This window comes from Marmota marmota, unplaced genomic scaffold (assembly GCF_001458135.2).
Source record: "Marmota marmota marmota unplaced genomic scaffold, marMar, whole genome shotgun sequence".
NCBI classification, from domain to species: Eukaryota; Metazoa; Chordata; class Mammalia; order Rodentia; family Sciuridae; genus Marmota; species Marmota marmota.
The window spans coordinates 29,042,890-29,057,311 of NW_026000108.1; the positions used below are offsets into that span (position 1 = coordinate 29,042,890).

The following is a 14,422-nucleotide window of genomic DNA, read 5'->3' on the forward strand; positions in this document are numbered from 1 at the left end:
ATTCAGCCGCCACTTCCGCCACCTCCCACCACCTCATACAAGGAAGGGTCCCAGTATCTGCTGATCTCCACTCCCTTAATTTTGGTTAGATGCATATTTATTGTAACTATGTAAATACTTTTCACAGCTAAAGGAGGCAATGAATTATAATTGCATTTCCTTTCCTAGACAACTTTTTTTTTTTTGAGAATTTTTTAATATTTATTTTTTAGTTTTCAGCGGACACAACATCTTTGTTTGTATGTGGTGCTGAGGATCGAACCCGGGCCGCACGCATGCCAGGCGAGCGCGCTACCGCTTGAGCCACATCCCCAGCCCGACAACTTTTTTTCTGAAAGTAACAAATGGTTTATTTTTCTTTCTTTTCTTGGGGGATGGGGGGTTCCAGGGATTGAACTCAGGGGTACTCAACCGCTGAGCCACATCCCCAGCCCTGTGTTTTGTATTTTATTGTGAGACAGGGTCTCACTGAGTTGTTTAGTGCCTCACTTTTTTCTGAGGTTGGCTTTGAACTCACAATGCTCCTGTCTCAGCCTCCCGAGCCGCTGGGATTACAGGTGTGCACCACCGAGCCTGGTGCAAATGGTTCATTTTTTCATTTGCTGAGTTCACTGTACACTTCCCTCTGATTCAATCCCACATGCTTTCCCTATTATTAAATCTTCCTCTTTTGGATGCTTTAGTTATTATTTTTTATTTGTCCTTTTCAGATATATATGACAGTTGAGTGTATTTTGACATATTTTATATACATGGAATATAACTTCCCATTCTTGTGGTTGTCCATGATGTGGAGTTACACTGATCATGTATTCATCTATGAACACAGGAAAGTTATGTCCAATTCATTCTGCTGTCTTTCCTATTCCCATCCCCTCTCCCTTTCCTTCATTGCCCTTTGTCTAGCCCAAAGTACTTGTATTCTTCCCTCCTCCCCCCTTATTGAGTGTTAGCATCTGCATATCACAGAGAACATTCAGTCTTTGGTTTCCTGGGATTTGCTTATTTCACTTAGCATGATAGTCTCTAGTTCCATCCATTTACTAGCAAATGCCATAATTTCATTCTTCTTTATGGCTGAGTAATGTTCCATTGAAGGATACTTTAAAGTATGTTTTAAAGGCCATCCTGGGCCTTATCACCTTCTCCAATATAAGTGAGCTGTCCTTCTATTGCATGTAAAAATGTGTCAGTCAACCCTGTACCCAGGGACCATATGAGCCAGGATGGTCCTGCAAAATGGCAACAGAGATGATAAATGCCTATTGTCCAGAGAAACTGTGACCACTGTAATATAATTGTAACTGTAATACAACCCATTAGTTATACATTTGTGGTGATTCTGGGATCAACATACCTACTGCTCTGCCAGTCCTATAAAAGTATTGCACACATAATTCTGTACAGCACATGATACTTGGTAATAAAGTAGACGTCTATATTACTAGTTTATGTACACTACCCTTTTATTATTATTTTTAAATGTCCTTCTTTTACTATAACAACAACAAAAAAAAACCCAGATGCCATGCTAGGCTGGCATCAGCCTCACACATCTGCATTCACTGCCTCTGAACGGCGTCAAGAGGCCACACTGAGCACTGGGCGGGGCTGGGTCCATGCACTCTGTGGTGTTCACAGTGATGACTTCGCCCCACCACACGTTGCTCAGAACGTATTTCCCGATGTTAGGTGACACGGGCCTGTACACACTGTTGGCATTCTGGGGTCTCCGGTCCCCAACACCCAGGGAAGACTTTGCCTGCCTTCTGTGTCAGTGCTGCGTCCTGTATCCCTGGCCATCTCCTCCTTATTTAGCCCCTTGATTGTTTCCTACGCCTCCTAGAACCCTTCTGGCAAAGGGGATGTGGATGGTCAACTTATTGAGAACTTTCATATCTGAAAACATCTTTATCCTGCCTTCTCACTCAATGGGTATCTGGTCAGGTTCAGAAGTGCATGAGGGTGTGTGGGGGTGTGTGTGTGTGTTTAAGAAGCCTAAAACCATTCTGCTCCCAACTGCTCCCATATCACTTGTTTGGCTTGTCTTGTTTCTGGAAGCTGCAGGAACTTCACTTTGCTCCCAAATCTAAAGTCCCACCACAGGGTGTTTGGGTGCTGACTGTATTTCTGCCATTGTGTCAGGTTGGTGAGTCCACTCACTCCACGAACTCATGTCCTTCAATTAATAATCATTTTGTCCCCCTTTGGTCTTTCTCTCTTTTACTACCTCAGGGGACATTTCCTCACCCTTCCAGATTCTCTATGGAGATACTCATTTTTACTGTAACTTTTAAAATCTTTTTTCTTTTTCCACTTTTAAAAATTATTGACCAATTTAAAAATTATTGACCAATTTCTCTGATTTTGATGAGGTGAGGTACCCCGGATTGAATTCAGGGCACTCGACCACTGAGCCACATCCCCAGCCCTGTTTTGTATTTTACTTAGAGATAGGGTCTCACTGAGTTGCTTAGCGCCTTGCTTTTGCTGAGGCTGGCATTGAACTCGTAATCCTCCTGCCTTAGTGTCCTGAGCTGCTGTGATTATAGGTGTGCACCACCACGCCTGGATGTTCTCTGATTTATTTTATTTTTTAATTTGTTCTAACTAGTTACATGACACTAGAATGCATTTGGACACATTGTACACAAATGGAGCATAACTTCCCCTTCCTCTGGCTGAACATGGTGTAGTCACATGGTAGTGTAATCATACATGTATATAGGGTAATAATGTCTGTCCCATTCCACTGTCCTTCCCATCCCCACAGCCCCTCCCTTCCCCTCCCCTCCCCTTCCTCTGCGCAATTCAAAGTTCCTTCATTCTTCCCCATCCACCCACCCCTCATTATAGATTAGCATCCCCGTATCAGAGAAAACATTTGGCCCTTGGGTTTTGTGGTTTCTCACTTAGCATTATATTCTCCAAGTTCAGCTATTTACCTGCAAATGCCATAATTTCATTCTTCTTTAAGGCTGAATAATATTCCATTGTGTATATGTACCAATTTTTTTTTCCATTCATCTGTTGAAGGACACCTAGGTTGGTTCCTTGGTTTAGCTATTGTGAATTGAGCTTCTATAAACATTGGTGTGGCCACATCACTGTAGTACACTGTTTTTAAGTCCTTTGGGTATGAACCTAGGAATGGGATAAGTGGATCAAATGATGGTTTCTTTTCAAGTTTTCTGAGCAATCTCCATAATGGTTGCACCAATTTGAAGTCCCACCAGCAGTGTATGAATGTACCTTTTTCCCTGAATCCTCACCAACACTTATGGTTGCTTATATTCTTGATAATTGCCATTCTGACTGGAGTGAGATGAAATCTTGGAGTAGTTTTGATTTGAATTTCTTCAATTGCTAGAGATGATGAACCTTTTTTCAAATGTGTGTTGATCGATTCTTCACTTCTGTGAAGTGTCTGTTCTGTTGCTTAGCCCATTTATTGATTGGGTTACTTGGTTTTTCTGGTGTTAAGTTTTTTGTTCTCTGATCTTTTTATTTTTAATTTTTTTTAATTGCCTTCCGTTCTTTTCAGATGCGAGTGACCTGAGCACACTAGTGGCTATTTTTGTAGTTTCCTTCTCTAGTCTATTTCCTCTGCTGTGCTTGGTTGGGTGGTTGGCTGGCTAGAGACTGTCCTCTGATGCCTGGAGGACCACTCTAAGGTGGCCCCCAGCATTTCTGGAGGGGCAGGGATGGAGCAGGCTGGGGATGCCCCAATCCATGTGCAGGCCTTGGCTCAGTGTCCTCCGTAGCCACCATCACCCCACCCCTGCTTCCAATAGGGAACCCCACCCTCTCCTGTGTTCAGTCCAGAAACCCTGTTTAACCAGCTGCAGACACAAAACCTACAATCTTTGGTTGAGATGGAGGGAGTAACCACCCTGAGGCCAGGAGTGCAGAAGGGGATTTAGGAACCTAACTTCTTAAACTTGCAAATGAGCCTTAAGCCCTCGCCTTTCACCAGGCTGGCCTTGGGTCTTAGGGATTCTACCATCCAAATTGGGCTCATTCTTCATTTCTCAGACTGCTGATGTACTCGGTCAGTGCTATGATTTTAATATGGGTAGAGTTCCCCCAAGGTTTAGGTGTTAAAGGTTTGGTCCCAGGGTGGTGATATTGAGAGGTACTGAGGACTTGGAGGAGGTGGGGTCTAATAGGAGGTCCTGAGGCCTTTAGGACATGCCCTCAAGAGGAATTATGGGACCCAGGTTCTCATCTCTCTCTGCTTTCTGGTCCTTTTTGTAAGAGGTTTGCTGTTCCATACATTCCTGCCATAATGCATTCATTACCTTTTTCAAAGGTAAAAAAGCAATTGGGGCCACCTGATCTTAGACTGGACTCTCTAGAATTGTGAGCTAAATAAGACTTTTATTCTTTTATTGCCTCAGGTATTTCATTATAGTAATATCAAGCTGACTGATACAGTGAGTCACTACACATCCATGGGCTCTCTGTTTTCATCTCCTTGGTGGCTTTCCCTATGGGTTCATGTCTTTTTCTGACACAGAGCAGTTGGATGTTGTGTGAAATGAGTTCTGAAGGATGAGTAGAATTTTGTAAAGTATTGATGGGTATGGTGGCATGACAACTGGCGAAAATAATGGGTGCAAAGACAGAAACAGGAGCATTTTGGCATATTTAGAGAACAATAAAAAAATTCAAATGGGCTAGTTTCAGAGATACTGTAGGAAGGCCATTGATGTCATGCTGTGAATGACCTTGAATACTTAGCTGAGGATCTTAGAGACTCAGTAGGCAAAGATTTGCTAACCATGCAGTGGCTGGTTGAGAGCTAGTCTTGGCTTGGCCGGCTTCATGTTGTGTTTGGATCTGTTCCAACACTACTCTATCCAAGGGCCCTTTCCTCAAAAAGTGGATTCTTCCCTGTAACTCCAAATTGCCACGTGCACTTTGTTTCCTACAAAGCACTTATCACTGGTTGTGATTTCTGTCTACCAACCACATTCCATCGTGGGACCAGGGAATGTTCTGTTCACCCTTTCCACTCGCAGCCCTTGGCACCCTGCTCGGCCCAGTAACTTCTCACAAAATGTGCAGACATCTAAGAGAAGCTTCTGACAGACGGTTCAGTACCTTGTTCAAAGCTAAGCCAAGGCTTATGTGAGAGTATCAGTTCATAGAGGAGCTGTGAGATGGGGGGCCAGGAAACCTGGTGAGCAGGTCCTGGCTGCTCATCACTAGCAACCTGGGTGACCTTGGGTAAGTTGCTACCATTCAGACCTGATTTTCTCATCAGTTAAAATACAGGCTTGCTGTAGCTGAGTGCGGGATTCCCTTCAGAAACAGTGCATCCCTCGCAGGGAAAATGAGGGGCTGATTGGAGGAGACAGAGGGCCTGACTAGAGGGGCGCCTTTTGGATTTTTTCTAGGAGGAATGTAACATAATTGATGTGAAGAGAAGGATCCAGTTTTAAGAGTTGCCTCTGACCTCTGCATCGCATTTGATCCCTTTGGACCAGTAAACCTTTCCGGTACTCTTTCTATTTCTTTTGCTCAGAGCCTTTTACCCCTCTAAAAAGCATGGAGATGTGACTGTGTTCTTTTCTCATCTTACTCTTTGAAGTGAGATGTAGTTCTCCAAGTAAACACTCGTCCCTCCCAAGTCTCCTCACTGTCTTGATCTTTAAACTGCAGGAATCCAGAGCATTCTCTCCCCTGCGCATGAGGCTGTCATCTGTAGAGCCTGCTGACTGTGCCTCACTGCGGCATCCTGGTCCCTAGCACAGGGCTTGTCACAAAGCGGCATTCAGAGTTGCTTGTTGGCTAAATAAGTGATACCCCAAGCCTTCTCACCTCCCACCCCACTAGCCGTCGTCCGTTCCCCACCTGCCACTCTTCCTCTCACCTCTGTCTACCTGGCCAGGTGCTATCAGTATCTAGAGGCTACTCACTTACACAGCCCTCCAGGGCTGAACCTCCTCAGGGTGTGGTTGATGTTCCCATTCATGGTATATGTGCTCCCTGCACAATATTTTAGTTATTTAAAAGCTCTTCTTTTCCTCTTGACCTCTCCAGCTAGTTAGCTCCCCGAGAGCTTGAACTTGACCTTTCTCATGTCTTCCCTATCAAGTCATAGGAGTCCAATTATGAGCACTATGGTAAAAATTAAGAATAATAGAATCATGGACCATCTGAGCTACATTTTAGATTCTAGGGAATTATTGAACAATGAAAATAATACTAGATGAAAAATGGCTAACAAAATTATAAATTGAGGGTTGGGATTGTGGCTCAGTGGTAGAGTGCTTGCCTTGCCTGTGTGAGGCACTGGGTTCAATCCTCAGCACCACATTAAAAAATAAATAAATAAAGATATTTTTAACTAAACTAAATAGAGCTTTTTAAAATATATATATAAATTGAATCACTGGATGTATGTAACTACTCCAATATTTTGTGGTTGATTTGAGGCAAAGTTCATTATATGGTTATTTCATATATGGGATTGAAATAAGAGCATTTCTTGAAAAATTGGTGTCTATAGATAGCAAATTATTCTAATAACCATAAAAAAGTTGGTAAAAATCTTAACATTTTCTGTTCCTTCTTAAGTTGTATATAATGTTTTCCTTATAAGCAAAGATAATTTTTAAGTTATATATATTTTTTGAAATATTGTACATTGCATTTACTCATTGAAACTTCACTTGATATATCTCTGAGGAGCAAATTTCTTCCCTTTTTTTTTTTTCTAGTTGAAACTATACCCATCAGGGAAGAGGTGTGCTATCATGTGGTATTTATCAACCCTAATAACCACTAAAGTATCTTGGTCTGTCCGGGCAGCTTAATAAAATGCCTTAGACTCGGTGACTTATAAACAACAGAAATATATTTCCCACAATTACAGGATCAAGGTGTGAAGAGATTTGGTGTCCGAGAAGTGCCCCCATACCAGATGGCCATCTTTTCACCATAACCTCATTTGGATGAAGGGACACAAAATCTCCCAGGGGTCTCTTTTGTAAGGGCATTAATTAGTCCCATTCACAAGGACTCTGCTCTTGTGACCCAATCGCCTCTCCAAGGCCCCACCTTCTGACTATCACCTTGGGGATTAGGCCTCAATGTGATAACTTTCAGGGGAGACACAGACCATGGTAGATAGCTTTTGGTTATTGAACAGTTCCCAGCACATGATAAACAGTTTACATGTCATGACTTTATCTCATTACAATATTATTTTATCAACGTGATAAAATTTCAGTGAAATTTTTGTTGTTAATTAATTGATTATGAAGTACCAGGAGGGGGGTTGTTTAACTCAAGCCTAAGGAGTTTCAAACCCCTTGCCTGCCTGGCCAGGAATCCATTCCCCCCCAGGGCTGCCCAGCACCCCTCGGCAGATCTGTTTCTGTTACCTGTCACCTTCCTGATGCAAACTGGCCGTGACAAGGAGGCAGTGTGCAGACCTCAATTTCAACATTTTTGTTGTTGCAGGGAGAGAAGTTGAATTGCTAGAGGGACCTAATGGACAGTCTCCCCAACAGGTAAGCTATTCTACTTTTTTTTTCTATGCACTGGGGGGAAAGTGTATTCTTTCCACTTTTTATTAAATTTTCTGTCACTTGGTGATACAGGTTTTTTCACTACAGTTTTTATTCCCTAAAACATTAAATCCAGTAGACAGAGCAAAGTCTGCTTCTTTCTGGCCCCTTCAGGTTTGAGAAAAATCCTGTTTTCCCCCTTACTCTTGTTGCTAGGGGAGAGGATTCTAAAATGTGTGATGAGCCATGACCCAAGGAAGCCTTCACACAAAAGATGGCCAGTCAGTGGATCCCCTCAGGCATTGTGGAATTTCTCCAATAAAGACCTTGCCCCAGGACAGTGGCTCTCAGCGTGTCCCAAGGACCAGCAGTAACAGCCTCAATTGGGAACTTTTTAGGGGAGGGGAGGGGAGGGAAGGGGGGATAGTAGAGGATAGGAAAGGCAGCAGAATACAACAGACACTAGTATGGCAATATGTAAATCAGTGGATGTGTAACCGATGTGATTCTGCAATCTGTATACGGGGTAAAAATAGGAGTTCATAACCCACTTGAATCAAAGTGTGAAATATGATATGTCAAGAACTATGTAATGTTTTGAACAACCAACAATAAAAATTTTTAAAAATCATATGGCGATTATCTTCAAAATGTGTTCAATAAATATGATGAGTTAGTAAAAAACAAACAAAAAAGAAACTTCTAGAGCTAGTAAATGAATTCAGCAAAGTGGCAGGATATAAAATTAACATGCATAAATCAAAGGCATTCCTGTATATCAGTGACAAATCCTCTGAAATGGAAATGAGGACAACCACCCCATTCACAATATCCTCAAAAAAAATAAAATAAAATTATTGGGAATCAACCTAACAAAAGAGGTGAAAGACCTATACAACAAAAACTACAGAACGCTAAAGAGAGAAATAGAAGAAGACCTTAGAAGATGAAAAGATATACCTTGTTCATGGATAGGCAGAACTAATATCGTTAAAATGGCTATATTACCAAAAGTACTCTATAGGTTTAATGCAATGCCAATCAAAATCCCAATGGCATTCCTCACAGAAATAGAAAAAGCAATCATGAAATTCATCTGGAAAATTAAAAGACCCAGAATAGCAAAAGCATTTCTAAGCAGGAAGAGTGAAACAGGCAGTATAGCGATATCAGATTTTAAACTATAATACAGAGCAATAGTAACAAAAACAGCATGGTACTTGTACCAAAACAGGCAGGTAGACCAATGGTACAGAATAGAGGACACAGAGACCAATCTATATTAGATAAAGTTGCTAAAAGCATGTAATGGAGAAAGGATAGCATCTTCAATGAATGGTGCTGGGAGAACTGGAGATCCATATGCAACAAAATGAAATTGAATCCCTTTCTCTCACCATGCATAAAAGTTAACTCAAAATGGATCAAGGAGCTAGGAATCAAACCAGAAACTCTGCATCTAGTAGAAAAAGTTGACTCTAATCTCCATCTCGTGGTGTCGGGCTCCAAATTCCTTAATAAGGCACCTATAGCACAAGAGTTAAAATCAAGAATCAACAAATGGGACGTATTCAAACTAAAAAGTTGTTTCTCAGAAATAGAAACAATAAGAGAGGTAAATAGGGAGCCTACATCTTGGGAACAAATATTTACCCCTCACCATTTCAGATAGAGCTCTAATCTCCAGAGTATACAAAGAACTCAAAAAATTAAACAATAAGAAAACAAATAACCCAATAAACAAATGGGCCAAGGATCTGAACAGACACTTCTCAGAGGATGATATACAATCAATCAACAAATACACGAAAAAAAATGCTCACCATGTCTAGCAATCAGAGAAATGCAAATTAAAACCACTCTAAGATACCATCTCACTCCAGTAAGAATGGCAGTCATTATGAAGTCAAACAATAACAAGTGCTGGCAAGGATATGGGGAAAAGGGTACACTTGTACATTGCTGGTGGGACTGCAAATTGGTGTGGCCAATTTGGAAAGTTGTATGGAGATTCCTTGGAAAGATGGGAATGGAACCACCATTCGACCCAGCTATTCCCCTTTTCGGACTATTCCCAAAAGACCTAAAAAGAGCATACTACAGGGATACAGCTATATCAGTGTTCATAGCAGCACAATTCACAATAGCTAGACTGTGGAACCAACCTAGATGCCCTTCAATAGATGAATGGATAAAAAAATGTGGCATTTATACACAATGGAATATTACTCAGCACTAAACATAACAAAATCATGACATTTGCAGGGAAATGGATGGCATTAGAGCAGATTATGCTAAGTGAAGTTAGCCAATCCCTAAAAAACAACTGCCAAATGTCTTCTTTGATATAAGGGGGGTGACTCAAAACAGAGCAGGGAGGAAGAGCATGAGAAGAAGATTACCATTAAACAGGGATGAGAGGTGGGAGGGAATGTGAGAGAGAAGGGAAATTGCACAGAAGATGGAAGGAGAACCTCATTGTTATACAAAATTACATATATGATGGTGTAAGGGGGAAGGAAAAAAAGAGAGAGAGAATTGTATTATAGTAGATGGGGTAGAGAGAGATGATGGGAGGGGAGGGGGGAAAGGAAGGGGACAGGAAGGACAGCAGAATACAACAGATACTAGTATGGCAGTATGTATAAACGTGGCTGTATAACCAATGTGATCCTGCAATATGTACACATGGGAAAAATAAGAATTCATAACCCATTTGAATCAAATGTATGATATATGATATATCAAGATCATTGTAATGTTTTGAGCAACTGATAAAAAAAGAAAAAAAATTAGAAACCTGACAAGACAGAAAAAAAACTAAAATATAGGCAAAGGCTTTTCTTCAGGATGGCATTTCTGAAAAAGCCATAAATGACTAATAGTAATTTTGAATTTATTTATTCTATTTATTAATGCACTATAGTTATTCTTAACTGTGGGTTTCATTTTAACATAATTATAAATGTATATAATTTACTTCATTTCAATCCTCAGTACTTACCAATAGGTAATTTTAAAATGCTCACTATTACTATTCATCAGGGAAATAAAATTATAATCATCACGCATTGTTAATTTACACCTACTAAAATGGATTTTATTTAAAAAGGTAAATATAAGGATTTGTGGTATGTGGATAAGGAAAATTCTTATACATTACAATTTAGAATATAAATTCTGTACTCACTATGGAAATGTTTATGTACTTTCTTCAAAAACTAAATAATTACCATGCAAGCCAGCAATCTCACTTCTGTCTATATGCTCCCAAAATTAAATCAGTATGTTGAATAAATGTTTGAATACTCACTTTTATTTTAGTGGTATTCACAATAACATAGGTATAAAAATAACCTAAGTAAGGGTCTAACAACAAATGAATGAAAATAAAAAAGTCATATAAATATACAAGGAAATTCCACCTTACAGAGGAAGGAAATATTTACATTTCCAACAGCATGGATAAAACTTGGAAAATATTATACTAAGTGATATAAACCAGGAAAAAGCAAAAAATACTGTGTTATTTCATTTATGTGTAGAATTTTAAAAGCTTCAGTTAAAGGATTTGAGAGGAGAATTGTGGTTGTAAGGTGTTGAGGCTGTGAGAAAGCAAGATGTTTGTAAAAGGGCACAGACTTAGTTAGGCAGAAGCAATAACTTCCATATATGTATTGTACAAGGGATGACTGTAATTAATAATGTACTGTGTACTTGAAATCACAGAGAATGTAGATTTTAAATGACCTCACCACAAAATAGTAAGCATTCCACAATTGTATAGATATCAAAATATTATGTTGTACTAAAACAAGAGTAAAGTTCGAGCAGTCAGTGCAGGTAATGAATGACAGGGGTTAAGAGGGTGATGATGGGTTATCAAAGAGAGAACAATGTGTTACTAATGGTTAACAACCACAATTGTGCTTCTTGGCACACTAGGTTGCTAATAATTGACCTCCACGCTCCTGATCCTAGTTACATACATGGGAAGGAAAAAGAAAACAATGATTAAAAAGAGGTGTTATGACATCTATAAGAAAGCAATTTGGAACTTTCTGGAGGAGTCTTCCCCCATTACATTGTTAAAACTTGTTTGCTATACTTGCCTCAGGGCTACTGGTGTGTTCATTCTTCAACACTAGGGAACAAGAACCCATTCCTCATCTGCACCAGACATATATCAGTACTCCACAAATATATAAAGGAAATATTCAAACACTTTTGTCAAACTATAGAATATATTGAGATTGCTTGGTTACTCCCAATATTTTTGTAGAAAAGACACAAGAAACAGATATGTACAGAGATTCAAATGTCCTATAAATCATTCAAAAGACCTTAACAGACACCTCACCAAAGAAAATATACACATAAAAAATAAGCATGTGAAAAGATGCTCCATATAAAATGTCATCAGGAAAATTTTAAATTTAAACAATAATGAAGTCATTGTACAATTATGGCCAAAATCATAAACACTGACAACAGAAATTGCTGGTGATGATATTGAACAAAAAGAACATTCATCCTTTGCTGGTTGGAATGCAAGATGATGTAGTCACTGTATATGCTTCTCATCAAACTAAACATACAACATATTCTAGCAGTCTCACTTCTGTATATTTATCGAAAAGAGTTTTAAAAACACATTCATACAAAAGCCAGGATGGTGAAGTCTATAGCAATTTTATTTATTGCTATGGTTTAGATATGAGATGTTACCCAAAGTTTCATGTGTTGAAGGCTTGATCCCCAATGCTTCAATGTTAAGAAGTGAGGCTTTTGTGAAGTGAGTGGATCCTGAGAGCTCTGTTGCACTAATTCATGTATTAAATAATTGGTAGGTTCATAATTGCAGGGATTTCTGGAGATGTTAGAAAATTTAGGAGGGGCCTAATTGGAGAAAGTAAGTCACTGGCATACATGCTCTGAAAGCATATATCTTATCCCTGGCCCTTTCCTGACTCTTTCTGCTCCTGGTTGCCATGTGAGCTTTACTTTGCCAAACCATTCCATCATGATGTTGTGCCTTTCCTCACCCAAATGATAGAGCCAGCTGGTTATGAACTGAAATCATGGTCCAAAATAAACCTTTTCTTCATTAAAAAAATAAAAACCTAACAAATGCTGGTGAGGTTGAAGAGAAAGGGGAATTCTTTTATGCTATTGATGTAAATGAAAAATAGCCATTATGAAAACCACTATAGAGGGTCCTAGAAAATATGTTAAAACTTTATAGTACTTAAAAATAGAACACCATACAATACAACAGTCCCACAACTGGAATAAGGGATTGATTGATTACATGAATGTTCGCATCACCTTTATTTTGATCATAACATCAAAAGGAGATACAATGCAAATGCCCACAAGTAGGTGACTATACAAAGTATTGGTTGAATATCCATATAATTAAAAAAATAGAAATAACAAAAAACAGTAAATATATAATAAAAATCTCTAAAATAATATCTTATGTAAAAGAGGTCATACATAATAGAATATCTGCCAAATAACTCCACATATACAAAATGCAATAACAGGAAAAGTTAATGTAGCAGTAAAATAAATAAGAAGAGATTTTCAACCCTAGATAAGTCTGTAAGGGATGTTGTCTAAAGATAAACAGAGAAATATATTAAAGTTGTTTTGTGTGGTGGTTATTGGGGAATATAAGATTGTGAAAACTATTCTAACCAAATTCTTTATGAAACCACAGAAAGTTTATCTCTTGATAGTGACATTAAAGAATGCAAGTAAAACAAATTAAATTGAGAATAATATGGTCTCTAATATTTGCAGGCATGTCTTATATGGGCATCATGAAAATATAGGATTAAGAATAAATACACTAAAAATTAAACTGTGATTATCTCCAATGAGGATCATGAAATTTGGGGAACAGACTACATGCCTTTCCTATAGCTAAATACCTATGCCTTGGCCTATTTCTGGACACAACTTATTGGACTCTTGTTTGAGAATGACACATGCAGGGGAGAAAAAAAAATTGAGGCCCCACCAAGACTCAGATATATTTGATTTTCTGTCTTTCTCTGGTCTTGAGTTCCACAAGTTCACAGACAGGAGATGGATGAGAAGTGGCCACTACACAAGCAGTGTCCCATTTGGACCTGCTCCTGGCCACTGAGAACCCACCTAGAGCAGCAAGGTAAATTTAAGCAGAAGAGCCTGGGGTGATCCTGAATTCAGCCAGAGGCTCTGATACCCTCAGAGCAACTGCCCAAGGGGTCATTGAAAAGTGTGTTTGAAATATGTTGGATGAAAATGTTGAAGTCTCTACCACTGGATTTAACCCAAAGGAAATGAAATCAGCATGTTGAAGAGACACTTGCACTGCAAGAAAAAAACTAATAAGAGCCAGGATGTAGAAAAAAACTAAATTATGATCAATGAATAAATGGATAAGGAGTATGAACATCTTCGGGAAACTGGCTTGTTTCAGTTATCATAAGACTTTAAGTTCCATCCATTTACTGGAAAGTATTTCATGCTTCATAATTATATCAAAATTAATCATATTGTCATGTTTAAATAAAAAGGACCAATAAAATTGAATAATGAAAAAATAACATAATGAAAAAAACTTATTTAGAAAATTTAAAAAAATAAATAAATAAGAGTATGTATTACATGTACACAATAGCCATATAAAGCATAAAAGCTTTTCTTTTACAACAAAGTGGGTGGATCTAGAAGACTTTACCTTAATTGAGATAAGACACACATAGAAGCCCTGCCCTTATATGTGGAATCTAAAAATAAGATTGGGACTCTAGACATTAATATAGACTATTAGTAACTAGAGACTGGTTAAGGTGGGGTTGAGGAGATGGGAAGTGGTCGATCATTGGGTACAAGGTTTCAGTTACATA

General features: G+C 38.9%; 1 protein-coding gene across 4 annotated transcripts in view; it reads left to right on the forward strand.

Moving 5' to 3' along the window:
* CUNH4orf19 (chromosome unknown C4orf19 homolog) overlaps positions 1-14,422 on the forward strand; it is a 174,353-nt gene that overhangs the window by 67,754 nt on the left and 92,177 nt on the right. For all 4 annotated transcript variants that reach the window (XM_048784315.1, XM_048784317.1, XM_048784316.1 and 1 more), the window contains exon 2: positions 7,474-7,523. The gene's annotated coding sequence lies outside the window, so the exon portion shown is untranslated. The remainder of the gene's footprint in view (positions 1-7,473; positions 7,524-14,422) is intronic.